General features: G+C 37.0%; 1 long non-coding RNA gene across 1 annotated transcript in view; it reads right to left on the minus strand.

The window, feature by feature from the left end:
* Nucleotides 1–17,371: 17,371 nt before the first annotated feature.
* Nucleotides 17,372–27,715, minus strand: part of LOC105871661 (uncharacterized) — a 41,293-nt gene continuing 30,949 nt past the window's right edge. Inside the window, exons 4-5 of the long non-coding RNA XR_012918197.1 lie at nucleotides 21,423–21,541; nucleotides 17,372–17,723 (exon numbers count right to left, since the gene is read on the minus strand). This is a non-coding gene — a long non-coding RNA (uncharacterized LOC105871661). The remainder of the gene's footprint in view (nucleotides 17,724–21,422; nucleotides 21,542–27,715) is intronic.

Raw genomic sequence — 27,715 nt, forward strand, 5'->3', positions numbered from 1 at the left:
AGAATTTCAGGAGAGTTCTAAGATGAAAAATTGATAAGGAAATATAAAGGATCTAGAGCTCACATAAGTAGGGGGTGGGGAGAATGATTACATTATTGAAGGCTACTTTAAACTTTCCCAAAGTCTAAAAATAATTTCAAAATGAAGAAGTTGATCCACAAGTAATTTAATTGCTTCCCAGAATTGTTTTGACACTCTTTAAAGAATGATAACCAAATCCAGACCCTCAACCATGTAAAAATCACAATGTCCAGAATCTAAAAGAATTATTTTTAAAATTATTAGACATGCAAATAGCAGGAAAATGTGATGCATAGCCAGGAGGGAAAAAAGTCAGTAAGCGGGGGGGGGGGGGGGGGGGGGGGGCAGCAGAGTCAGTAAAACAGCCAAGACATGACAGTAATGATAAAATTAGCAAACAATATGCTCCAGAGTATAAATGAAAACATGAACATCACAAGAGCAGAGATGGAAGATTTAAAAATGAACCAAGGCTGGGCTTGGTGGTTCATGCCTGTAATCCTAGCACTTTGGGAGGCCAGGGCAGGAGGATTATTTGAGGTCAGGAATTTGAGACCACTCTTAGCAAATTAGCCAATTCTTGCCTCTGCAAAAAATGGAAAAATTAGCTAAGCATGGTGGTGTGCACCTGTAGTCCCAGCTACTTGGGAGGCTGAGGCAGAAGGATCACTTGAGCCCAGGAGTTTGAGTTTATAGGAAGCTATGATGACACCACTGCACTCTAGCCTACATGACAGAGTGAGACCCTCTCTAAAAAAAATTTTTAAAGAACCAAATGGAACCTCAAAAACCGAAAAAATTGCTATATCTGAATTTAAAAATTCACTGAATGGCATTAACAGCAAATTGGAAACTGCAGAAGAATATATCAGTGAGCTTGAAGATATGCAATAGAGACCATCTAAACACTTGCACTCAAATGCTTATTGCAGCACAATTCACAATCACAAAGATGTAGAATCAATCCAAGTGCCCATCAATACATATGGATTAATAAAATGTGGTATATGTATACCATGGAGTACTCAGTTATAAACAAAATGGTGAACTAATACTTTTTCTAACAACCTGGATGGAACTAGAGACCATTCTCCTTAGTGAAGTATTGCAAGAATAGAAAAACAAACACCACATGTACTCACTATTAAATTGTAACTAATTGATCAACACTCATGTGCACATATGGAAGTAAAACTCAATGGAAATCAAGCAGGTGGGGGTAGGAGGGGATGGGTTAATTCACACCTAAGGGGTTACAGTGCACACTATCTGGGTAATGGGCACCCTTATAACTTTGACTCAAACTGTACAAAAGCAATTCATGTAACCAAAACATTTGTACTCCCATAATATTCTGAAATTAAAAATTAAAATAGAATAAACTGAAGCACAGAGATTTAAAAAAAAGATTTAAAAAAGTAAACAAAACTTTAGTGACCTGTAGGACAATATCAAGCAATGTGATAGAAGTATAATTGGAGTTCCAAAGAAGAGAAAGATTTAAGGCTAAACAAATATTTGAAAAACATTTAAGGCTAAACTAATATTTGAAAAAATAATAGTTCAACACTGTCCAAATTTGATGAAAATTGTAAGCTGACAGACCCAAAAGCATTAATGAGCCACAAGCAGGATAAAATAAAATAAAACTTGGCAAGGCACATTATAATCAAATTGCTTAAAACAGAAAGTCATAAAGAGAAAATTTTAAAAGCAGCTGAAAAAAAAAACACATCATATGACATGACATTACAAATACAAGAATGATTGCACATTAATTCCCAAAGTAATGGAAATCAGACTACACAGGAATGAAATATTAAAGTGCTAATTATAAAAAATACATGATTCTTAACACTCTACTTAAAAGGCAGAGATTCTCAGACTAGATAAAAAACAAGGCCTACTTTATGCTGTTTAGGAGAAACATTTTGTTTAAATATAAGCAGGTTAAAAGCAAAAAATTGAAAAGATATTAAAAATGCTAAACATAAGAAAATTAAAGCAGTTTTAATTAACATTATACAAACTATAAAATAAGAAATGTTACCATAGACAAAGATTGACCTTTCATAATGATAAAAGGGTCACTCATAAAGAAAACATAACAATCATGGTCTATATGGATTTAATAACAGATCTTCAAAATACATGAAACAAACAAAGCTGACAGAACTACAAGGAGAAATAAGCAATTCCACGAATATAGTTGGAGAATTCATTACTGCTCTCTTAGTAAATGATAGCACAAGTAGACAGAAAATCAATAAAGTTATAAAAACAATTTAACAATGCTATCAACCAACTTAATCTAATTGATATTTATAGAACATTACAACCAACAACCATGGAACACATCTTTTTTCAGGTATACTTGCAACATTGACCAAAATAGATAATATGCTTATCCATAAAAATAAGTCTTAATAAATTTAGAAGAATTGAATCAATAGAAATGAAAAGTGAGAAATAAGTAACAAAAATAGAAATCAGTAGCTAAAAGAAATCTATAAAATGATGTGTATTCAAAATTTAACCACTTCGTTCGAGCGTCGACTATAGTCGATAGCTACAGATGAATGTGCACAGCCCAGCATGAACTATAGTCGATAGCCACAGATGAACGCGCACAGCGACTTTAGCCAACAGCTGTGATATGACTTTTCCAATTGTTCATTTATCAAAATAAAATTGTAAACATTTAAAAATAACGTAATGGATGGACATGCTTGAAGCTCTTACTCGAGGGGGGAGGGGGGCATGGGCAATAAAAGTAACATTAACACTTGTACCCCCATAATACACTAAAATTAAAAAAAATAATAACAAAAAAATTAAAAAATAAAAATAACGTAATGAAAACATATATGTATATGTTACCTATTCTGATTTACATTACAAGTAAAGCAGCCTGTAAAGTAAAACAAGCTTTCAGTGCTTTAAAGCTTTCCTCATCACACAAGCGCAAAATGGATTAGTTGTCAACGCACAGCACAGACCACCATGTGGACTGTGAGTGCGGCTTGGGCAAGGTTTCGCTGCTGGTGAGTGCCGAACCGAAGTGGTTAAAAATTCATTTCTTGATAATCTATGGATAAAAATGAAATCATCAGTGAAATAAAACATTTTAATTAAATAAAAATTAAAACACATGGTAATAAAATTTGTGGGATACAGATGAAGCAATACTTTAGGTGGGATTTATAGCTCCAAATACTTATATTAAAACAGAAGAAAGTTGTAAAATCAATTATCTAAGCTTCAACCTTCAAAAGCTAAACAACAAGGACAGATAATAAATAGAAAGGCAAAATTGTATGTATATATGTCAATAACATAGAAAAGGGACAAATAACAGAGAAAAATCAATGAAACCTAAAGTTGGTTTTTTTGAAAGGAACAATACAATTGGTAAACCTCGTGCTAGGTGATCAAGGAAAAGAGAGAAAGACAAAATTTACCAGTATGAGAAATGAAAGGGATTCAAAACAGCACAACAGATATTAAAGAGAGGCAATGGAAAGAATATGAACAACTTTATACTAAAAACTTTAAAATATTAGTTAGAAAGGACAAATTTCTTGAAAGACACGAATTAGCAAACTAACACAAAACAGAAAAAAACAAAAAACTTTAATAACCCTATATAGTCAATGAATTAAATTTATCTTAAAAAATAAAAGAAAAAAAATTCCAAAGACAAGCCCAAATGGCTTTGTTGATAAATTCTATCAAATTTTTAAGAAAGAAAAAATGTCAATTAGATTAAGTTGGTTGATAGCATTGTTAAAATTACCAGTTTTATACAAATCCTTCAAAAAATAGAAAAGAGAACAATGCCCAACCACTTTCACAGCAAAATACACACACACACACACACACACACACACACACACATAGTTGTCCCTTGGTATCCATGAAGGTTAGTTTCAGAACCCCCCATACCAAAATTGACAGATGCTCAAACTCATAAATGGCATAGTGTTTACATATTATTTATGCACATCCTCCTGTATACTTTAAATCATCTCTAGATTACTTATAATACCTAATACAATGTAAATACTATGAAAATAGTTGTTACATTGTATTGTTTAGGGAATAGTGATAAGGAAAATAGTCTGTACATGTTCACTACATATACAACCATTCAATATTTTTTCCAGACATTTTCAATCTGCACTTGGTCAAATCTACAAACATGGAACCCACAGATACAGAGTGCCAACTGTATATACAAGTCAATATTCCTCATGAACACATATGCAAAAATAATTATCAAAACATTGGCAAATATAATTAAACCATATATAAAAAGAAAAAAACAATATGCTGTAATCAAGTGAAGTTTATCTCAGAAATGCAAGGTGATTTAATATTCAAATATCAATTAATGTAATTGATCATATTAACAGACTAAGAAAGAAAAACCATAGGGTCATCTTAATGGATACAGAAAAAAACATTTAACAAAATACAACACACATACATGATAAAATCTCTCAGCAACCTAAGAATAGAACTAACTTCCTTATAAAGGATGCAAAAAACAATATGCAAAAATCAATTATATTTCTAAAAAACAATTTAAAACTTAAATTAAGAAAAATTATTTATAATAAAATGAAATAATATGAAATATTTAAGGATAAATTTAATAAGATAAATATTGTAAAATTTAACATGTATACTAAAAACTATAGAACACTATTGAGAGAAATTTTTAAATATCTAAATAAATAGAGAAATATACCACGTTCATGAATTTGAATTCTCAATATCATTAACACATTAAATGCCATGGGAGTTTTATTTAACTCACTGTAGTTTTGACCCTGGGGCTACATGAAACATATATAAAATCTTACTTTTTGATGTTCTTATTGTTATAATTAATACTGACAATTTAATTCTTAAAATGTTGATTAAATGAATAGAAGTCAATAAATTTTATTTTTTATTTATGTTTACCTTTAAATTACACTTAAAGTTTTTATTCTATTTTTGTAATAAAACGCTGTGGTCCCAAGGAAAAGTTTCTGATTTTTTGTATGTGACAGTGAATATGTTAAGATGTCAATTCTCCCCAAATTTATCTATAGATTTAATGCAATTCCAATCAAAATTCAGCATACACTTTTGTAGAAATTAGTAAACTAATTTTAAAATTTACATAGAAATGTAAAGGACCTAGAATAACCAAATTTTGAAAAAGAAACATAATATTGGAGGACTTACACTGTATGATTTTAAGACAATTTAAAACTACAGTAATCAAGGCAGTATGGCATGGTATTGACATGAAGTACACATATAGACCAATGGAACAGATTAGACAATACAGAGATAGATTCATTACATTACCCACATTTATGTGGTGAATACTTTCCACAAAGGTGCCATGATAATTCATTAAGGAAAGGAAATCCAACAAATGGTGTTGAAACAGCTGTATGTCTGTTTGGGAGAAAATAAATTTCAACTCTTTCTTTCACACCATACCCAAAAAATAACTCAAAATAGATCCCAGAATCATAAAAGCTAAAACTATAAAATTTCCAGAAGGAAACAGAGAAAAAATATCTCTGTCACCTTAGAATAGACCAAGTTTTCTTACAGAGAACAGAGAAAGCATGAATCATAAAAGAAAAAAATTGATAAATTAAACTTAATTAAAATCTTCTGCTCTTCAAAAGAGCAGACTAGGAGAAAAACCACAAACAGAAAATATTTATAATACATATGACTGAAAAAAACTTCCCATTCAGAATAAATAAATAACTCTCATAACTTACAGCTGAAGACAATCCAATTTTTAAGTGGGCAAAATATTTGAATAGTCACATTGCAAAAATTATACAAATGTCTGACAAACACATAAAAATGCTCAAAATCATTAGTCATCAGGGAACTGCAACATAAAACCACAGTTAGATACCTCTACCCACCCACTAACATGGCTATGGTCTAAAAGACTGACAATAACATGTATTGATGAGCAACTGAAACTCTCATGTATTGCTTGTGTAAATTGAAAATGATATGACCATTTTTTAAAAAACTTGGATCATTTCTTATAAAGTTAAACATACATCCACCATATGACCCAATAATTCCACACCTAAGTAATTATCCAAGAGAAATATAAACATAGCTCCTCACAAAAACCTGTATATGTATGTTCATAGCAGCTTTATTTATAATAGCCAAAACCTGAAAACAACCCAAATTCATCATTAAATAAATGTATAAGTAAATTGTGATCTATCCATCTCATGGAATACTAACTTATAATACAAGAGAATTAATCATTGTTAAATACAACAACATGGATGTAAAAAACATTATGTTAAACTAAAGAAACAGAGAAAAAAGGGTATATGCTATTTGTTTTCATTTATATGAAATTTTGCAAAAGACAGAATTAATCTATATTTACAACAGATTAATAAATATAGGAAATGACTGCAAAGAATCATGAAGGTATATTTGGGGGCAATGGAAATTGTATATAATTTCATTGTGGTGGTGGTTAAATTAGGTGTATACATGCACCAAATATCATCTACACAATTACACTCTCAAAAATGTTGGACTTTCATGTATGTAAATTAAATCTCAGTAAGTTGATTTAAAATGTTATGGATTAAAATTTGTGGAATATAATAAAGCAACACATTAATGAAAATTTACAGCTTTAAATCTTTACTTTAGAAAGAAGAAATGTTGAAAATTTGTGAGAAAAGCTTCCTAGTTAAGAAGTTATGAAAAGAACAAGAGAAAAAAAACAAAGAAAGGAGAAAGAAATAATAAATATTACATAAGAGCAGAATTGATTGAAATAGAAAGGAAACAAAATAGAGAATAAAACTAAAAGTTTGTTCTTTGGAAAGAGACAAACTTCTAACACTGTACTGTTCAATACTAAAACTAATCTGGCTACTTAAATTTAAATATAGAGAGACCACCAAGATGGCCCACTAGAGACACAGCTTATTAGACTGTCCTTGCAGAAGAGTAGAAGGTTGGACTGAGGAGAGGGGAGAACAATTACTGCTTGGATGTGGACCATGTTGAGAGACTGCAGAGGCATCCAGGGGACCCCACCAAGAGGAGCTGTGAAGCCAAGAGAGGAGGATAAAGAAGAGAGATCCGTGTCATGGACCAAATCCAGGGAGGCCTGGAGCCCAGCAAAAGGGTAAGTGGGGCTTACCTTCCCCACCTGGGTGCCAGCAGTGGGACACAGGGCTCTTATCCCGTGGGGCAGTGCCACAAGGGACACATAGCCAACGTTCTTGCATCTGGATGCCTCCCTCTCTGTACCTCCTCCATTCCTGGCTTCCCAGAAAGTAATTTTGGCTCGAGGTGGCTTGTAGCCTTGGCCCTCACCCCATAGCAACTTCGAAAGTGTTCTGCACTAAAGGCCTGTCTTTCAGTGATGGGAATATGTTCTCAGCCAAACCCACCTCAGAGAGTGAAGCTGCTCTAGTGATGCTGTGTGGAATAGCTCGCTGGTGGCTGGGACAGGTGGGCAGGACTCAATATCCTCCAGACACAAGAATGGTGCAAAGAGACCGCAGTCCCTCCCCCAACCATAGCAGCGCTAGAGTGCTCAGTGCCCAGAGGCCTTCTTCTCAGTGATGGGAGCATGTTCCAGCCAACCCCAAGGGAGAACCACAGCCTATAATCTTCCTTCCCACAGGCGTTTGGGGGGATCACCTGCTGGTGGATCAGACAGGAAGGCCAAAAGTGGTACCCACACCCCTCCCGTTACGAGTGGAGATTTAGGGGAGAGGTAGTGGTTCCAGGCCAGGGTGGCAAGAGAGACCTCACAGCCATATCCAATGTAAGGGTGTGGAGGGGCACAGAGGAGTAGGGTCCATGAGTGTGTCCCATCCCCCACTCCCACTAGAGAACCACCATATTGGAGAAGGCTGTGGCACTTGGACAGAATTAGCTTTGCCCCTGGTTCCCATGGCAAATTAATGTCTCCTGCAGTTGGGAGCAGACTCCTCCCACCACTTAGTACAATAGGGAAGGCAGCTTGATCAAAAAGACTCATGAACTGCCACTTCTCCCCTGGTGGGAGTGTGCCCTGGTGGAGACCTCTGCAGATAGAGAGGTCTACATCCCTTACTTTGGGATCTAGTGGTGGAACACAGATGCACAGTTGGAGATCCCCTACCTGCCACCATCACATGGAGACACACACAGCAGGTCAGACACACAAACTGGGGGGTAGCTTGAGAACTGGCCTTGGGTGGAGAGGGAATGCACATGGACTGATCAGGGGGAAGAGTGCTATGGAGTTCCAGGGACAAAAGAGGGACGGCACACACCCCACACAGCACAGAAACCAGACTAGTGGACAGGGAGGGAAAAAGCCTGGTGAGGGGTCTTGGCAAACACATGATTAGGCCCCTCTCCTTGGGAGCAGATCGGCTTGGAGAGATTGCCCTAACTCTATATCAGTGGCTCATCCTAGCAGCCAGATAAGCAACCTCTGAGCCCCATTGAGGCTTAGTAAAGCCCCCCCAGGCTCTCACATTCAAGCCACAATCCATCTTGCTCCTCTCCCATCTCAGGGGGAGTAGGGACTAAGCAACTCTCTGGGAGCTACAGGGTCCTTCCTAAAGCTTGGGGCATTTATGTGCCCCACCTGAGAAACCAGAGCAGACCACAGGCCCAAAAGACTACCTCAGCATCTGGCTCCTCCACACAGACTATAATCAATGACAGGGGAACAACATCATAGCTAAACATAATGCCTTCCAATTCAAGCAATTAGGGAGTGGAAGATTTGTACTCACAAGTACAATCCATCTGCTCAGAGATTAAGCTGGGGGACCAAACACAATACACTCCATGAGGAAGAGGTGAAAATGGCAGGTCAGGTGTAACCCAAGATGTTCATCAAACCTGCTAAAACACCCAAAGGCAAATCAGTACCAACACTCCTCTCCCCAGCATGGTTAGGGATCAATCTTTGGGGACTTGGAGAAACGGCCATAAATCAGCCCTAGCACACACCCCCAGCTCTCAATTAAGATGCCAGATGAGAAAGAATTAGCAAAAGAACTCCAGAAACATGAAATATCAGAGCAAAAGGACACTCCCAAAAGAAAGCAATAACTCCTTACCAATGGATACCAACCTAAGCAAAATGGTTAAAATGACATATGAATTTCAAACATGGATTGTAAGAAACCTCAATGAAATACAAGAGAAAATGGTAACCCAACATAAGCCACAAAAACAATGCAGGAAATTAATGGAAAACTCCCTAAAGAAATCAAAGTATTAAAAAAAAAAACAAACAAGAAATTCTGGAAATGAAATATCCATTCAAGGAATTACAAAATACGGTGAAAAGCCTTAAGAATAGGCTAGATCAGGCACAATAAAGAATCTTGAAAATAACACATATGAGCTAAACAAATCAAAGAGAAAGGACAGAGAAATAAGAGGAACAAAAAAGCCTATAAAGGCCGGGCGCGGTGGCTCACGCCTGTAATCCTAGCTCTCTGGGAGGCCGAGGCGGGTGGATTGCTCAAGATCAGGAGTTCGAAACCAGCCTGAGCAAGAGCGAGACCCCGTCTCTACTATAAATACAAAAGAAATTAATTGGCCAACTAATACATATAGAAAAAATTAGCCGGGCATGGTGGCACATGCCTGTAGTCCCAGCTACTCGGGAGGCTGAGGCAGTAGGATTGCTTGAGCCCAGGAGTTTGAGGTTGCTGTGAGCTAGGCTGATGCCACGGCACTCACTCTAGCCTGGGCAACAAAGTGAGACTCTGTCTCAAAAAAAAAAAAAAAAAAAAAAAAAAAAAAAAAGCCTATAAAAAATGTAGGATTATATAAAGAGGCCAAATATAAGAATCATAGACATCCCAGAGGGTGAAGAAGAAAATGCACAAGGGTTGGATAATGTATTTGAGGGAATAATTGAGGAAAATTTCCCTGGCCTAGCTAGAAATCTAGATATCCAGGTACAAGAAGCACACAAGACCCCTGGGAGATTCATTGTAAAGAGACAATCACCATGACACATAGTCATTAGAACAGCTGAAGTAAACATAAAAGAGCCACTCTAATGAGCAGTAAAGCAAAAACAGAAGATAACTTACAAAGAAAAACCTATCAGACTAAACGCAGACTTCCCAACTGAACAAACCAGAAGGACTGGGGGCCCACCCTCCATCTTCTAAAACAGAATAATGGTCAGCATGGAATGTTGTATTCTGCAAAACTAAATTTCTTATATGAGGGAGACACTGAGGGAATTTGTGAAGACCAGACCTGCCCTTCAGGAAGTAAAAAGAACTGTATTATACACTAATAAGTACAGTAGACACCCAGCAGTGTGAAATTATCCAAAAGCTAAAGTTCAGAGCCCAGATATCATAATGGCTCAAGAGGAAAAACAAAGCAATAAGGGTCTACCCAACAGGATAAACAGAAATCCACCCCACTTCTCAATTCTTTCAATAAATGTGAATGGCTTGAACTCTCCACTGAAAAGACATAGGCTGGCTGAATGGATTAAAAAAAAAAAAAAAAGACACAAGCCAAGTCTCTTCTGTCTCCAGGAAACATATCTAACCTACAAGGACTCATTTAGATTCATGGTAAAAGGATGAAAAACAATATTCCATGCAAATAGAAACCAAAAGAAATCTTGTGTAGTTGTTCTTATATCAGAAAACATAGACTTCAAATCAGAAAAAGTAAAGAAAGACAAAGATGGTCACTATATAATAATGAAGGCAACAATTCAACAAGAAGACCTAACAATCCTAAATATGTATGCATCTAACACAGAAGGGCTCAGATTCATAAAGCAAATCCTATTTGTTCTAAACAAAATGATAAACAGCAACACCATAATACATGGGGACTTTAACAACCTACTGACAGAACTGGACAGATCCTCCAAACAGAAAATAAGCAAAGAAACTATGGACTTAAACAGAACTCTAGAGCAAATCGACCTAATAGACATTTACAGAACATTTTACACAAAAACTACTGAATATACATTCTTCTTATCAGCTAATGGAACATTCCCTAAGATTGATTACACCCTAGGCCACAAAACATGCTTTGACAAGTTTTTAAAAAATAGAAATTATACCATGTATCTTCTCATACCATAGTGCAATAAAATTAGAAATTAATTCCAATAGAAATACTTATCTGTTCACAAAGTCATGGAAACTAAACAACTTACTGCTGAATGGTAGCTGGGTCAAGGAGGAGACAAAGATGGAGATCAAAAGATTCTTCAAACTAAATGATAATGAGGACACATGTTATCAAAATCTGTGGGATACAGCAAAAGCAGTCTTGAGAGGAAAACTCATAACCTTAAAGGCCAACATCCAAAAGACAGAAAGATCACAAATCAACAATCTAATGAATCATCTCAAGGAACTGGAAAAGGAAAAGCAAACCAATCACAAACACAACAGAATAAAAGAAATAACAAAGATCAGAGCATATCTAAATGAAATTGAAAACAAAAGAATTATACAGCAGATTAATGAAACAAAAAGTTGGCTCTCTGAAAAGATTAAAAAGAATTGGTCAGGCCTCTTTCTAGATTAACCAGAAACAAAAAAGAAAGGACTCTAATAAGCTCAATCAGAAATTAAAAAGGAGCAATCACAACTGATATCATGGAAATATAAAACATCATCTCTGAATATTATAAAAATATTTATGCTCATAATCTTGAAAATGTGGAGGAAATGGACACATTCTTGAAAATACACAACCTCACTAGGCTCAATCAGAAAGAAATAGAACTCATGAACAGACCAAAATCAAACACCAAAATTAAAGCAGCAATAAAAAATCTTACCACAAAAAAAAAAGTCCTGGGCAAGATGAGTTCACACCTAAATTTTGACAAAGCTACAAAGAAGCAGATTTGGGACCTACTTATACTGAAGAAATTATTCCATAACATTGAGAAGGAAGAAATCCTCCCAAACTCATTGTACAAAGCTATTATCACCTTGATATGAATACCAGGAAAGTACATAACAAAAAAAGAAAACTACAGACAAATATCCCTTATGAATATAGATGCAAATATTCTCAGTAAAATCTTAGCATACCAAATTTGACTGCACATCAAAAAAAGAATTCACCACGACCAAGTGAGCTCTATCCCAGAGATGCAAGTATGGTTCAACATATGCAAATCTATAAATGTGTCTCACCACATAAATAGAATCAAAAACAAAGACCATATGATCCTCTCAATAGACACAGAAAAATCATTTGACAAAATTAATCACCCTTTTATGATAAAAACACTTAACACAATAGGCATAGATAGAACATATCTCAAAATTATAAAAACCATACACAACAAACCCACAGCAAACATCATTCTGAACAGAGGAAAATTGAAAGCAGTCCTCCTTAGACCTGGAATCAGATAAGGTTGCCCACTATCACCACTTCTATTCAATATAGTGCTGGACATCCTAGCCAGAGCAATCAGACAAGATAATGAAATCAAGGATATCCAGATGGGGAAAGAATAAGTCAAACTATCACTTTTTGCTGATGATATGTAGAAAGCCCCAAAAATTCAAACAAGAGACTTCTGTAACTGTTAAATAAATTTAGCAAAGTTTCAGCTTACAAAATCAATGTGCACAAATCAGTAGCTTTCATATACACCAACAGCAGTCAAGCTGAGAATCAAATCAAAGACACAATACCTTTCACAATAGCAACAAAGAAAATAAAATTCCTAGGAATGTATTTAACTAAGGAAGTGAAACACCTCTATAGGGAGACCTGTGAAACACTGAGGAAAGATATTGCAGAGGTTGTAAGCAAATGGAAAAACATATTATGTTCATGGATTGACAGAATTAACATTGTTAAAATGTCTACACTACCCAAAGTGATTTACAGATTCAATGCAAGCCCCATTAAGTACCAATGTCCTTTTTGCAGATCTAGAAAAAATTAGTTCTATGCTTCAATTTTAGCAGAATTCATATTGCTCTGATTTTCAAACTGATGTCTTCTCCTTCTTAGTGCTTCAAACTAGATCTTGTTCAGATATGTTATAAAAAGTTAGGGCAAGTTTATTTTGGTATAAAAAAATGTTTAAATCCATGATAGTTTTCCATAATATGCAGTTTTCATGAACTTTTTGAAGACCCCCCCATACACTGCTATGATATGAAGAAGTAGGAGATGCTGTAGAATCTCATAGAAGGAGCACCTAGCCCAAATTTTCATCACCCAAGAAGGCTTCTCAAAGGAAGGGATTTTCAAGATAAGTATGAATTAACCAGACGATGAGCTGGGAAGAAAATGTGCTTAGCTAGATATCCTGATCCCTTAAAGACAAAGGGTGATCCCACCAAGCACATCCACACATTGCAACCTGGATGTCTAACCATATTAATTTCAATTCTACCCAACAAATATTTATCAAAGTTCTAACACATAGAGGGCATTCTGTTCTATATATTGGAGTCAGAGAGAAAGAAAGTGTGAGGATGAGCCATGCCTTCAAAGAGCTCACAATATGTTGGAGAGATAGAGCTTAAACACAAAAAAGTATACAGGGGTTTCATAGTGACCTAAACCAGCTTTAAAAAACCACCTAGGCCACACACAAGTAGTAATTTAAGTTATATAAGGTGTGGTGGCTTTTTTAACTGACAGGAGAGAAGGCTGGAAGGGGATTTAGGGGGAGGTATAGAGACAAAAGAGGGAAAGAATACAGGTTTGGAAAGGCTCTTGACAGCCACATATGCACTGCTAAGCACACACTCCCTACTGTGCACTTAGCAGTGGACGTGGGTAGGCAGGAAGAAGGGGGCATGATTCTTCTTGCTATTTCCTCCCGATCACCTTTAGCCATTGCCAACCATGGAAAAGACTGTGCCTGACATCTTCTAGGAATAGCAAGGAGGATGGTATGGATGGTATGGACAGACACAAGTAATGAAGAAACAAAATCACATATAAGAACTCAACATCCAACTTACCCTCAGCACAGCCATTCAATGGAGCCCTGGGGAGCTGGTGACCAGAAAAGTAGATATTACTACTTCCTTTCCTTCTCAGGAAAGTGTAAGAAAGCTCACACTTTCCAAAGTTTAGTTAATTAGTGAACAAATATACACTGACATTTATGTGTTGCAGTCTGGACATATAATGATGGGCAAGAGAGTTGTCCTCATGACATCTAGAAGGAGAGAAAGATATGGAAAATATAGAAAAAGTATATTATGCCATTGGAGTACATAGAGAGGATCCCCAGCCTACCCTTAAGCAGTCAGGACAGACTTCCATGAGAAAGGTGTTTTCATTATATTCATACACCATCTAATGATACGTAATATTTTGTTTCCTTTAGGAAACCTAGAGTTGTAGGGGTTGGGGGAGTTATCCGGCAATACAGAAAAAAGATCTTTTGTATGGAGAATAGATTTGTCACAGTCCAAGTAAGGTCAGCTTTCCAAGCATTGGTGTGTGCCTTATGGATAAAACAAATGTGCTGTTGACAAGGCCAGGGTTGAGTGTTAGATTCACACAACACATACATCTTGAAATAGCAGAAAGCACAAAGCAGGCCTGACCCAAAGCTACCTTGCTGCTTTGTTGAAATTATCCTGTCCAGTCACCAGCTCCCAGAGGTGAAGGCCAAACCAGGAAAAGTGGGCCCCAGAAGCAAGGTATTGAAGTTGAAGGCAGAGTTCATTCACATCTGAACTATGCAAAGAGGCTGCAGGAGAGAAAATGAAATGTGCAGCTGGCTTCTTAACCAGAAGAAATGGAAGTAGACAGACGAATGCATGATGGGCAGGATGGGTAGATAGTTTATTGGAAGAAAGAATAGAGGGACAAGAGCAGAACACACTACAGAAAACCTTTGGGGTTGAGGGAAAACCAGTCTTTATGTGGCCAACCAGCTGGGAAATGCCTCTGGTTAGAAATCATTCAACTACACCTCCCTGGAGTTGACCACATGACATTTTTCTGCAGTTTTTAAACCAAAACCAAAGCTGTGCCAGCAGGCTTGAAAGAGCTGAGAATTCGAAGGAAACATTTCCGATGCTGTGGGTCAGGTCTGGGGAAGTCCATGCTAACTCTACCCTGACCTGAATGAAGGATGATCACTTATTTTCAGGACAGGGACTGAGAAAGGGCTGTCATGGGGAAAGATTAAAAATGAGACCAAAGGAACCACGACCACAACAAAAAGAGAGAGCAATAAAGAGAGATTTAGAAATGAACACCCACTTGCTTTCAGATGAAAAAGTTGAGTCAAAGTGGTGTTAAGGAGGTGATAGATCCTATATTATAGCCAAGAACCCCCAAAACTAAGAAAATACAGTGGTTTTCCTTTCCTCTCAATAATATGATTGCTGTGTACCTGGTGCAGGGGGGTGGAGGGGAGACATGCTCTAAGATGCATGATTTACTTAGCATATATCATTCAATTGACTGATGTGGCTGTCTCTTGTGTGTTTTGTTCTGTTTTGCTTAGAATTTGCTTCAGTCGAGCTGGCCTGAGTTGCAACAATAAAGCAGAAAGAGTTAGTCCTTGGCACCTCAGGAAAGTTCCACCTTTCTTTCTCACCCTCTCCCTTTGCAACCTCCTGCTACATTTCTCTCTGTGCCCTCAGCACTTCACTCTACACTACCCTCAAACCCCAGGGCTCCTTGTGCTGCCCCATAGCTGCAGCTTCTCCAGGCTCTGCTTCACCAACAGTTTACGATGGCTTTTACAAGCATTCGTTTGTCATTGTGCACAACAACCCTGTGAAAGTGTCAGCCGAAATATCATCATTGCTAATTTATAGATGAGGACACTGAAGACCAAGAAGTAGAATGACTTGCTCAATAATAAGTGGCACAGTTCTAGGAAGGACCCAGGTCTTTTAACTCAAGCCTCAAGAGTTCCTTCCAGCAGGTCACGCTGGATAAATGAAAGAGAACTTGTGTAGGATACAATTCATATAGAAACCTAGTAGCTATATAACAACTAGTACCTAAAAATGATGCTTCTAAACTAACCTCTGTGCATGATACACCCTCAGATTGCTAAAATCTTCTACTTACATATGTGAAATCAAAAACACTTGGAGAAATGGCTGAACTCTAATGTCATTTACTTAATAATATTTTTTGAGTATTGTAGTGTACGCTGTGGTATGAGACCCAGATCCCTGCCTTCAGGACTGAATGGAGCACACTCGTTTTTCCCCCAGCTTTTGGAAGTATTGGCAGCCGCTGACATATCTCAGCTGAGTCATTCTCTGGAAACTACCCCCAGCCTGTGAAAGCCGCCTTGCCCAAGATCATGCCTCACTCCCGGGGCCACTCTACATGCAATCACGGGTGGATGAGGAGTAAAGGCCCAGTTCCTTCGCCCCAAGGCGGAGGGATTCTGAAGAGCTATCTAGAGTGACCCAGGACATCTCTAGGATCGAATGAGGACTTTGTTGGATCTGTTTCACATATCAACTCTTCCCTCTGCCCGATATGACTTCCTTCTTTCTCCCACAGGTGTTGTTTATGAGAATCTCTGTCTCATATTGATGTTTCCAGTGGAATCCTATTTAAGATAGGCACAAACAGTGAGACAAGCACTACGAGCTGCCTTTAAACAACTTGCTTCAGTGAGAGATACAGAGAAGCAGAGGGTGGTTACAGTGTAAAGTGGCGAGTCCTCAACACAGGACTAATCCTGGGAAAGTGCTGTGATAGGTGGGAGGAGGTATAAATTCAAGGCACAGAAAAACAGCATATCCCCCTGATATTCTTTAATTATAAACTGTAATGTCTTTGTTCTGTCTCATTACATTGATTTTGATGGCCAAGATGGTTATGGTCATCCATTTAAGAAAGTAATGTCTTGGAGATATGAGGAGAAATGACAAAGGTCTAGCTCATTGAGATCAAGGCTTAACATTTACATGATTTCATGGAACTGAGAATTTTTCTGTATATGTCCTTGAAATATTTTTACTGGTTTAGGATAGCTAACTCATGAATTGCATCATCTTCATCAAAAGGTCCACAGCAGGTAACTCATAAGTGCTTTTTTGTATTGGCTGTTTGATTTGCAAGCCTGGAATTAAGGCTTCATATGAGATGATGCATAATGGTGAATGAACAATGATGGTCGCAGAAACCATCTAAATTTGTAATCATGAGTACAGAGTGCATCTGTTTCTCAGACTGTGGTGACTAGATCAACTAGGATTCCAGCATGCCCCCAAAGTATGGTGTTGGGGGAGGGCACATAGGAGCAGTAGGAATAATAGGAAATACAGGAAGAAACTCATTAACTATAAGCAGTTTCTTTGTAGGGTCAAGGGATAGGCTGAGGGGCTCCTCAGCTAAAGATCAAGTGATGCTTAAACCAATCTTCAGATGTCCATATGGCCAAAAAACTACCTTTAGACTGGTTTATCCCAATTTCTGGAAGGCATATTTTACTGATTCTTTTATGAGTTCAATAAATCCCTAGGCTGTATTGGTTGTTTGATGACTGCTCATTATAATCCCCAACTCCTCCAAAACAGATAGATACATAGATAAAATAAAAGCTGAACCTGGTCTTTAAAGTCCACGGGGAAGATTAAGCAGCCCCAGTGCCTTTTATCTTCAGTCCACCTACATCAGGGGTTTCTCCAGCCAGGAACTTCCTATGAGGAAGAGGAGAGAAGAATATCAGAGGCAGAAATCCTCAGTCATTCAGAGAAGACTGGAAAGATAGCATCTGCCGCCTGTGTTGAGATTGCACTTTATCAGCCCCTAGTAGAATTTCAAAGGTCCCTGGGGCACTTTGCTGTTGAGAGGGATTTCCTTAGGTTAGGGATTTCCCCGACAGTCTCTGTCAAGTTTCCCTCTCTGTAGTTGTCAAGAGCCACTGCCTCACTATCCAAACGTGCTGATTTTGTCGATCACTGAACATGTGATGCTACAGGCATTAGTGAAACATAAGCAATGGATTTTTTTTTTCTACTCCTTCTACATTCAAGTGAGGTGCAAACAAAATCAACATAATTTCCAGTGTTCTGGAATTATTAAACACTCAATCCAAACTGCTACAACTTCTATGATTAAATTCTACAATATTTTTACTATGAGTTGATCCTATTTAGGGAGTAAAAGAATGATGTGTTAAAGAAGCATATCTGACTTTAAATCCTACGCCTACCACTTACTGTCAGTGTTACTTTGAGTAGGTTACTTAGGCACCTTTATGAGGAGAGTGGGGATTGTAATGTCATTGTAGTTTTCGTGAAGAACCAAGGCACTGTTTGAGAACATGTGATTTGTGTACTTAACAAATGATGGCCATTCTTATTAAAGTTTTATTCATTCCAAATATTCACTACAAAAATCCAGTCATTTAAAAAATTAGAAAATTAGGTGACTGCCTTTCCCAGCATTTTGATTAAGTAATATGTAACCAAATGTTGTTCTTTAAATGCTTGAGATTAAAAGGAGTAACAAGAACATTAAAGATTTTAAAATATATGCTTCCATTCTTTTTACTATAAATGTCATTACAGTCCTTATCTGAAAAACAGCATTATTAAAATTAAGTAATTCTTTGGATTGGTGTGAATATTCAACTTTTAGGTAAGTGTAGATTGTTAAGCATAGTGCCTGGCACAAAATAAGACCAAAATCAACAGTAGCCATTAGTATTAGCTATTGTAGTAAAACCCTTCCAAATACTGTTTCTTCCACTGCTCCTGATCTTTGCACGAATGGCTAGTCCCTTCACTGAGCAATTCATTCAGCAGGCATCTATTGAACACTTGCTGTTTATTGGCACTGGTCTAGTCGCTGGGAATGAAGATACAGTAAAGACAGAGTCCCTTCTCTCCTTCATGTCGTAGCTCCACTGTCATCTCCTGCCAGAGCCCTTCTGGGATCACTCTCTCTAGGTCGCACCTCCTCATTCAACACCACTACACTGCCACTATGCTCTACTTGGTTCAAAATGCTTATCACTAAAACGATGTTGTTCATTTATTTGTTTACTCATTTATTTTCTGCTTACTACCTATGCACCCCACTCCCGCCCCACCCAAACCCCACCCCACAGAACATATACCCCATAAAGGCAGGGACTGTGTCTCCTCACTTCCCACGGCATTCCCTGCATGGCGCCTGGCTTAGACACACTCGGTGCTCGCATAACTCAATCCAACCTTAACAGCAAAATCCCACATAAGAAAGTAAGTTGAGCAATCATCTGCATTTCACTGTCAGTTATGTTGCTATGTGGAATTGATGAAGAAAAGCTAAAAGAATTGAGATCATTTAGTTTACAGAAGAGAAATAAACTTTTAAAATGACCTTTAGTAGTCCGGAAGCCTGGGTTCTAGTGCTGTGAGACCATGTGCAGATCACAGCCTCTCGACTGTATCCTTGTGTGTAAAATGGGAAGGCCCATGTCAGCTCTGACAAACTGATCCACAGGGCCATCATGTGGCAAGATACAAACATAGCTAGCATTAGTATAGGACCCTATTCTTGAAAACATACTTTAACATGCACTTGCCTAATCGAGTCTTACAAAAATGGCCCTCTGAAGTACAGAAGGGTAGGGGTTATTTTCATTTTCTGTTTCACAGAAGAGGATACTGATAATAAAGAGTTCTTGTGACTCCCCTAAGAAAGGAAACAAGAAAGAGAAAGAAAGAAGACCAGGCACCAAAGAAGGGTATTTGCATATTTGCAAGATGTTATTTTTTTATATTTCAAAATATTACAGGGGTATAAATGTTTTTGGTTACATGTATCTATTTTGTTGTGCTTGAGTCAGGATTATAAGTGTGCCCATCACTTAGATAGCGTTTATTGTACCTGTTGGGTAGGTTTTTACGCAACCCTTCCAACTCCCTCCCCCCTGCTTGATTTTTACTGAATTATACCTCCCTCTATGCACATGTGTGCTCATCAGTTAGTTCCAATTTAATAGCAAGTATATGTGGTGTTTGTTTTTCCATTCTTTAGATACTTCACTTAGTATAATGGTCTCCGGTGTCATCCAGGTTGTTGCAAAAGGCATCTTTTTATGGCTGAGTAGTACTCCATGGTATATATATGCCACATTTTATTAATCTACTCATGAATTGATGGGCACTTGGGTTGCTTCCACATCTTTGCAATTATGAATTGTACTGCAATAAATATTCACATGCAGGTGTCTTTCTGATAAAATGACTTCTTTTCCTTATGGTAAATACCCAGTAATAGGGTTGCTGGATCAAATGGTAGGTATACTTTTAGTTCTTTGAAGAATCTCCATGCTATTTTCCATAAACATTGTACTAATTTGAAGTCCCACCAGCAGCATATAAGCATTCCTTTCCCTCAGCATCCATGCTGCAGGTATTGTTTTTTGGACTTTTTAATAAAAGCCATTGTGACTGGGGTAAGGTGATATCTCATTGTGATTTTAATTTTCATTTCCCTGATGATTAGTGATGCTGAGCATTTTTTCATATGTTTATTGGCCCTTTGTCTATCCTCCCTTGAAAAGCTTCTGTTCATGTCTTTTGCCTACTTTTTAATGGGGTTGTTTAGTTTTGTTCTTGCTGATTTGCTAAAGTTCTTTGTAGATTCTGGTTATTAGCTGTTTGTCAAATGTATAGCTTGTGAATATCTTCTCCTATTCTGTAGGTTGTCTTTTTGCTCTATTGATTGTTTCCTTAGCTGTGCAGAAGCTTTTTAATTTAATCAAGTCTCATTTATTTATTTTTGTTATTGCTGTAATGGTCATTGAGTCTTTTTCATAAATTCTTTGCCTAGGCCAAAATCTAGAAGAGTTTTTCCAACACTTTCTTCTAGAATTCTTATGGTTTCATGCCTTACATTTAAGTCTTTTATTCATCTTGAATTTTTTGTGAGTAGTAAGAGATATGGATTATTTTTCATTCTTCTGCATGTGGCTATCCCATTCTCCCAGCACCATTCACTGAATAGGGCTTCTTTTCTCCAATATATAGTGTTATCTGCATTGTAATAGATAATTTGGCTGTATATGGATGGTTTTCTGTTCTGTTCCATTGGTCTATGTCTCTATTTTTGTGCCAATGAAATGCTGTTTTGGTTACTATAGCCTTGTAGTACAGTTTGAAGTCTTGTAATATGATGCCTCCAGATTTGTTCTTTTTTTATTAAGATTGCTATGGCTATTTGGGCTCTTTTCTGGTTCCAAATGAAGCATAGAATTATTGTTTCTAGATCTGTGAAATATAACATTGGTATTTACCACATTCTGTTACTTTCATTTTCTCCTATGATCCTCTGAGTCACTCTCATTCCCATTTTATACAATAGATAAGGAAACTGAAGTTCAGAAGTTTGAGGTGATGACTTACATACAGGCAGACTACTGGAAAGTGAAGATAACGGGGTATGAGATCAGTTCCTCTGACTTCCAGTTCCACTCTCTTCATGTCCACCATGTTGCTTCCAAGAAAAGGTCAAGGATAAGATACTTGGAAAAAGATAAACATGCCATGATGAGAAAACTAAAAATCACTTAATCATTTTTAAACAAAGGAAATATATCAACTCTGTCTTTTTCCCAGTTTTACCTGAGCCCCAGAGGAAAATCATGTGGAATAATATAAGGACTAGCTATATGGAAGAATTTAATAATAGGCAGTGTTTAGCTACTGATGCAGTTATAAAGAATACCTTCAGAAGACCATTTTAAGATTAAACCCTGACATCAAATGTTCCATCATTCCAGGATTTGAATAAGAGTCTGTATGAAGACAGAAGAATAGATGTTAATTTAAGGTTCCAAATTTATGTGATCCTTGATCTTTCTAAAATAGAACAATCTTTTTAAATTATAAAAGAGTACATTTTTATACATTTTTAAAAATTCAAAAGTGAATAATGTAGAAAGTATCCTATAAACTCCCCATATAAATCCCTTCCCCAGAGATAATCATCATTAACAATTGGATATAGAGCCTACTGTGGTTTAGGTATGGTTTGTTTAGCCCCACAAAGTCTCATGTTGGAATGTGAGCCCCAGTGTTGGAAGTGGGGATTGGTGGGAGGTGACTGGGTCATGCCTCATGAATGGCTTGATGGCATTTTCTCAGGAGTGAGAGAGTTCTTACTCTTAGTTCCCAGAAGAACTGGTTGTTAAAAAGAACCTGGTGCCTCTCCTCCTCTTCCTCCTCCTTCTGTCTCTCTCATTTTTGTTTGTTTTGTTTTGTTATCCATTCACTACACACATCTTGTGATCTCTCTCTCTCTCTCTCTCTCTCTCTCTCTCTCTGTCTCTCTCCCCCTCCCTCTTCCTCTCTCACCATATGATCTCTGCACACCAGCTCCTTGCATTCTAGCATGAACCTGAAGCTCTCACCAGAAGCAGGTCTGACACCATGCTTCTTGTACAACCTGCAGAAAAATGAGTGAAATAAATCTCTTTTCTTTATAAATTACCCAGCCTCACGTATCCCTTTACAACAACACAAAGGCTAAGACAGAACCTTCTACACTATTTGTGTATGCATATATAAACTTTTACCCTAAATGTGATCATTCTCTACATACTGTTCTCTAGCCATTTTGTTCACTCTAAATGATAGACAAGGTTCTAGGTCAATAATATGGATCAACCTTTTTCTTTTCGATAGCTACATAGTGGATATATCATAATTATTGTTTTCTTTTCTTTTCTTTTTGCTTAAGAATTTAATGCAGCAAAGCTGAGCATGGCAGCTCATGCCTGTAATCCTAGCACTCCAGGAGGCCAAGGCCAGAGAATTGCTTGAGGTCAGGAATTCAAGACCAGCCTGAGCAAGAGCTAGACAATATCTCTACTAAAAATAGAAAGAAATTAGTTGGGCAACTAAAAATAGGAAAAGAAAATTAGCTGGGTATGATGGAGAGGCTGAGGCAGAAGGATCACTTGAGCCCAGGAGTTTGAGGTTGCTGTGAACTAGGCTGACACAGGGGCACTCTATCCAGGGTGACAGAGTGAGGCTCTGTCTCAAAAAAAAAAAAAAAAGACTTTAATGCAGCAACATTTTCAGAAATAAAAAGCATATATTTCTCCACCAATATCTTTTCATTCTCTTGTCCAGTTTCAACTACCCACAGAGTTTCAATTGTTCTGGCTATATGAGTGTGAAAACAGTCATTTCTTTCTTCCCCAGAAACTTTGGTCACTTTGTCCACTAATTCTGTGTATGTAACACTAACATGAAATAAGTGTTCATTTCTAGAACAAAAAGTCTCCAGGTCAAGTTATGGTATCTTCTGCTTCTATAGAACTTGTGAAAAATAAAACCTTTATTGCATGATATTCAAAATAAATATCCCTTGGTCAGAGAAGTGACTACAGTCTCACATCATGGAAGTGCTGAGAGTTCTTATATAAGATATAAAAGAGTTTGGATTTTATTCTGAAGGCAGTAGGAGTGGGTGAGGTCTGGATGCATTTTTTTTAACTGGGACATAGCATGATCAGACAGGTGATACAGGAAAATCTTACTGGCTGAACAGAATGGTTTAGAAAGGGGAAAATCCAGTGCAAAGAGACTCAATTGTTCATAAGGGAAAGGTCCTTTAAGTGTTTTGTATTGTTAGGGCATAATGACTCTAGGTCTTCATATAATCACTGCTGACAGAATTATAAATGCAAACTCTGGCTCTCCCTTTTAAGATGTTATTTACCCTGAATAAACTGCCAAAGAAACCAATCTCCACTTCCAAGATGGCTTAATTATATGGCTGCCAGCTGGAAGCCTTAGTCCCTTACCACATGGACCTCTCTCCACAGGACTGCTTAAGTGTCCTCATGACATGGAAGCTAGATTCCCTCAGAGAAAGCAATCTTAGAGGGTACAAAGAGGAAGCCAAGTATCTGATAACCTATCTCAGAAGTTATACGTTGTCACTGTCACCATATCACTTTCATTAGAAGTAAATCACTTAGTCCATCCCACACACTCAAGGGGAGAAGGATTAAGTTTCCCCTCTTGAAGACAGAAGTGTCAAAGAATTTTTGGACATATTTTAAAACCACTCCAAGTCTCTAATGTCAAATCCAGATTGATTACTTGAGAGCCAGAGGCTGAGGGACCCTAAGACATAATTCTCAAGTAATTCATGAAAGCAAAAAGGAGTTTTTCAGACTTTCACAAGCCATGGAATTGGGAGGATTCAGTTTATTTATCTAGATGTCAAAGAGGTATAGAGGCCAGGTGCTATTTTAGTTATACTATTATCTTCCACATGCTATCAAACATGCTAATGAGGGCATAGGATCTACAATTTACAAAAATAGTCACAATTTTGGGAAAATTCTTTTCTGTTATTCCTTATAAATTACAAGAATATCCCACATACTTCAATATTTCTATGTATCTGAATTTTAATTCCAACCAAGAAAATCTAGCACCTGAAATGGCATTCAGGGAGTGTATTCAGCTCTTTCTGGGCAAGATTAGACATGTTTAAGTTAGAGAAGGTTGTGAACCTTCGAATGAACTTTCAAGCACTTGCATTCCCTTTTCTGTTCAGACATTTGTAAAAGGCAGTTTGGACTCATGTGTAATTGTTTGTTTGAAATTAGATTGAGAAATTATACTGTTCAACCAGTTTCTTGAACCAGGTGGATTCTGTAGAGAATAAGCAGGATTCACTTTTACTTTGTATCCCCTTCCCACCCCCTTTAAAAACTCTGTATTAGTTCATTTACCCTTTCCTGAATGAAAACTCAAGCAGATAGCTTTTCTAATCACTCTTAGACAACAAGATGTCCACCTAAGATGAACACATTCTTCCATTTTAGCATCTCATCTATGAAATCTAAATCTCAGTGGCACTTTATAAACATAATTGGAAGGGATTCTTTTTTCCCTTTCTCAGTTTTATACAAAAATGATGGAGCATCTTATAATCAATAGCATCTTGGAATGAATGAAATTTAGTTGTCTCTTTTTCCAGATATTAAAAAATCTAGACAAGAACAGTACTTAAAACTTCATGTTCATCAAATTTAAAAATTCTCCCTTTCCTGAGCTTGGACCTACCTCAGGCATGGAAGGATATGAGAGAAGATGGGATGACTAGACTCATCTCTAGCTCTTGTTCCACCTTCTCCTTCACTCCCTGGATGATGACTTGGCACCTTTCAGGGAGTGGAGTGGGGTGAGTGAAAGGAGGCAAGGGTAAGTAAAGATACTTCACAGTACAGTTATACTCTGGGGTAGTATCCTCTCTGCTAAAGATATTCTAAATGTCGATTATTTTCCCTACAGTGGTTTTGTGGCTTTTTCAGAGACATCCTCAATCAGTAGAGATCTCTTACCTACACTTCCCTTCATGTACACTATGCCTTCTCCAGATGGCCGCTTACAGCCACTGGCTGTTAGCCACTGGGTTCTTGTGGCACACCCCTCTGCTGGGGTCAGCCCCCTTATACGGAGTTCTATTCAAGACAACCCAATATGATTCCCTCCTGTGGGACACATAAAGCATTTTGTGTGTGAAGTCTAAAGACTTTGCAATTCTGAATCAGACACCATCCCTCCAACTTCAGAGAACACATGATAAGCTCTCCAGATGGCTCTTTTGAAACATCTTCACTGACTGACAACATTACTTATTAATTGCTTCTTGGGATAATCAGTCTCAGGCAACCTCACTTCTGTTTCAGGTTTTATCATCAGCTTTAAGATAAACACATTCACACATAAAATGCTTTATAAAAAGTTTTATTTAATTTATTAAATCAATTCATACCCTACTTTTTCCAAAAAAAAACCTAAGAAATTGCTCATGATAAAAAATTTAATAATAAGGTAAGATACAGTGACTATCTGCTTTATGCCATGTCCTTTAAGTTATATACTATTTATATAGTGAGAAGGACAAAGTGTTATTAATGTATTATACTGGTCAAGAATGCATAACCTAAATCTAATCATGAGGAAATAGCAATCAAACCCAAATTCAAGGACATTGTACAAAACAACTCGCTTATATTCTTTAAACATGTCAATGTCATGAATGACAAAGAAAGGCAGAGAAACCATTGCAGATTAAAGGAGATGATGGAAACATAACAACTAAATTCAAAGCAGGACCCTGGATCAGAGAAAACATTTTTTCTATTAAGGACAATTGGAAAAATCGGATTAACTCTATGTCAGATAATAGTGGTCAATCCATGTTAAATTTTCTGAATTTGATAATCATACTGTGATCATATAAAATAGCATCTTTTGTTCTTAGGAAATACTGAAGTATTTAAAGTATTTAGGCACAAAGGGTCATGATATCTAAAACTTATCCTTAAATGGTTCAGAAAAAAATACATATATACATACATATGTGGGCCTGGGCCTGAAAATAGCAGAGAGGTACAAGAAAATGATAGCACTTGGTTAGCCTGAGCAAAGTATATATGGGAGTTCTTGTAACTCTTCTGTAAGGTTGAATTATTTTGAAATAAAGTTTAAAAAATATCTCTTGTATTCTTTACAACCCACAGAATTGTGATTATGCTCCTTTTACAGAAGAGGAAAGGCTCCTGATGACTAAAAAGGTTGAGCACCTTTCAATGTTCAATGCTATTGGACTTTGACTATCTTCTTTAGTTAAGTGCCTTGTTCAGGTCTCTTGTGCATTTTCAATTAGGTTGTCTGTATTTTTCTTATGATCATATGATTTCTTTATTTTGGATACAAGCCCTTCGTCAGATGTATGTGTTGCAAACATCTTCACCTACTCTGTGACTAGCCTTTTAACTCTTAATAGTATCTTTTGATAAACAGAAGTTTTTTATTTGAATGTAATCAACATAATTAACCATTCCCTTCCTTCTTTCTCCCTTTATCCCACCCATCTCTCTCTTCCCCTCCCCCTCCCTGTGTGTGTGTGTGTGTGTGTGTGTGTGTGTGTGTCTCTTACTGAGAACTTTTTCCCTACATTAAGATCTTGAAGATATTTTCCTATTTCATCTTCTAGAACCCTTATTGTTTTGCCTTTCACATTCAGATCTAAAGTCTACCTGGAATTAATGTTTGTATACAGTGGAGGATAATAGTTAATTTTCATTTTTGATATTGATTCCTAGCACTATTTTTTGAAAAGACAACCCTTTCCCCTACTCCTCTGCAATGCTACATTTTCTGTACATCCAATGTATGCAGAGGTGTGGGTCTGCCTCTGGGTCCTCTATTCTCTTCTATTTTTCTATTCTTATACCATCATTATAGATTCTTAATTATTTCTACATTAGATAACTCAATAACTCACAGCGCAAAATCTTCCTTTCTTGTTCTTCATAAGTTTATTTATTTGTTTCTGAATGCTTTATAAAATACTATTGATTTTTTTAATATTGGCCTGTATTAGTTATCTATTGGTGCTTAAAAAACTACTCCAAAACGTAGTGACTTAAAACAACAATAATTGTTTTGTTATGTCAAGATTTCTGTGGGTTAGCAATTCAGACAAGACATGGACAGCTTATCCCTGCTCCATGATTTCTGGGACTGCACGCAGCTGGTAGAATCAAAGGCTAGGGAGGAATTATATGAAGTCTAGTCATTCAAGCTGGCTGGTAGCTTAAAGCCTCGCTGGAGCTGTTGGCTGAAACAGTGACATGTGGACTTTTTATGGAACCAGGGTCCAA

Source organism: Microcebus murinus, chromosome 2 (genome assembly GCF_040939455.1).
Source record: "Microcebus murinus isolate Inina chromosome 2, M.murinus_Inina_mat1.0, whole genome shotgun sequence".
NCBI lineage: Eukaryota > Metazoa > Chordata > Mammalia > Primates > Cheirogaleidae > Microcebus > Microcebus murinus.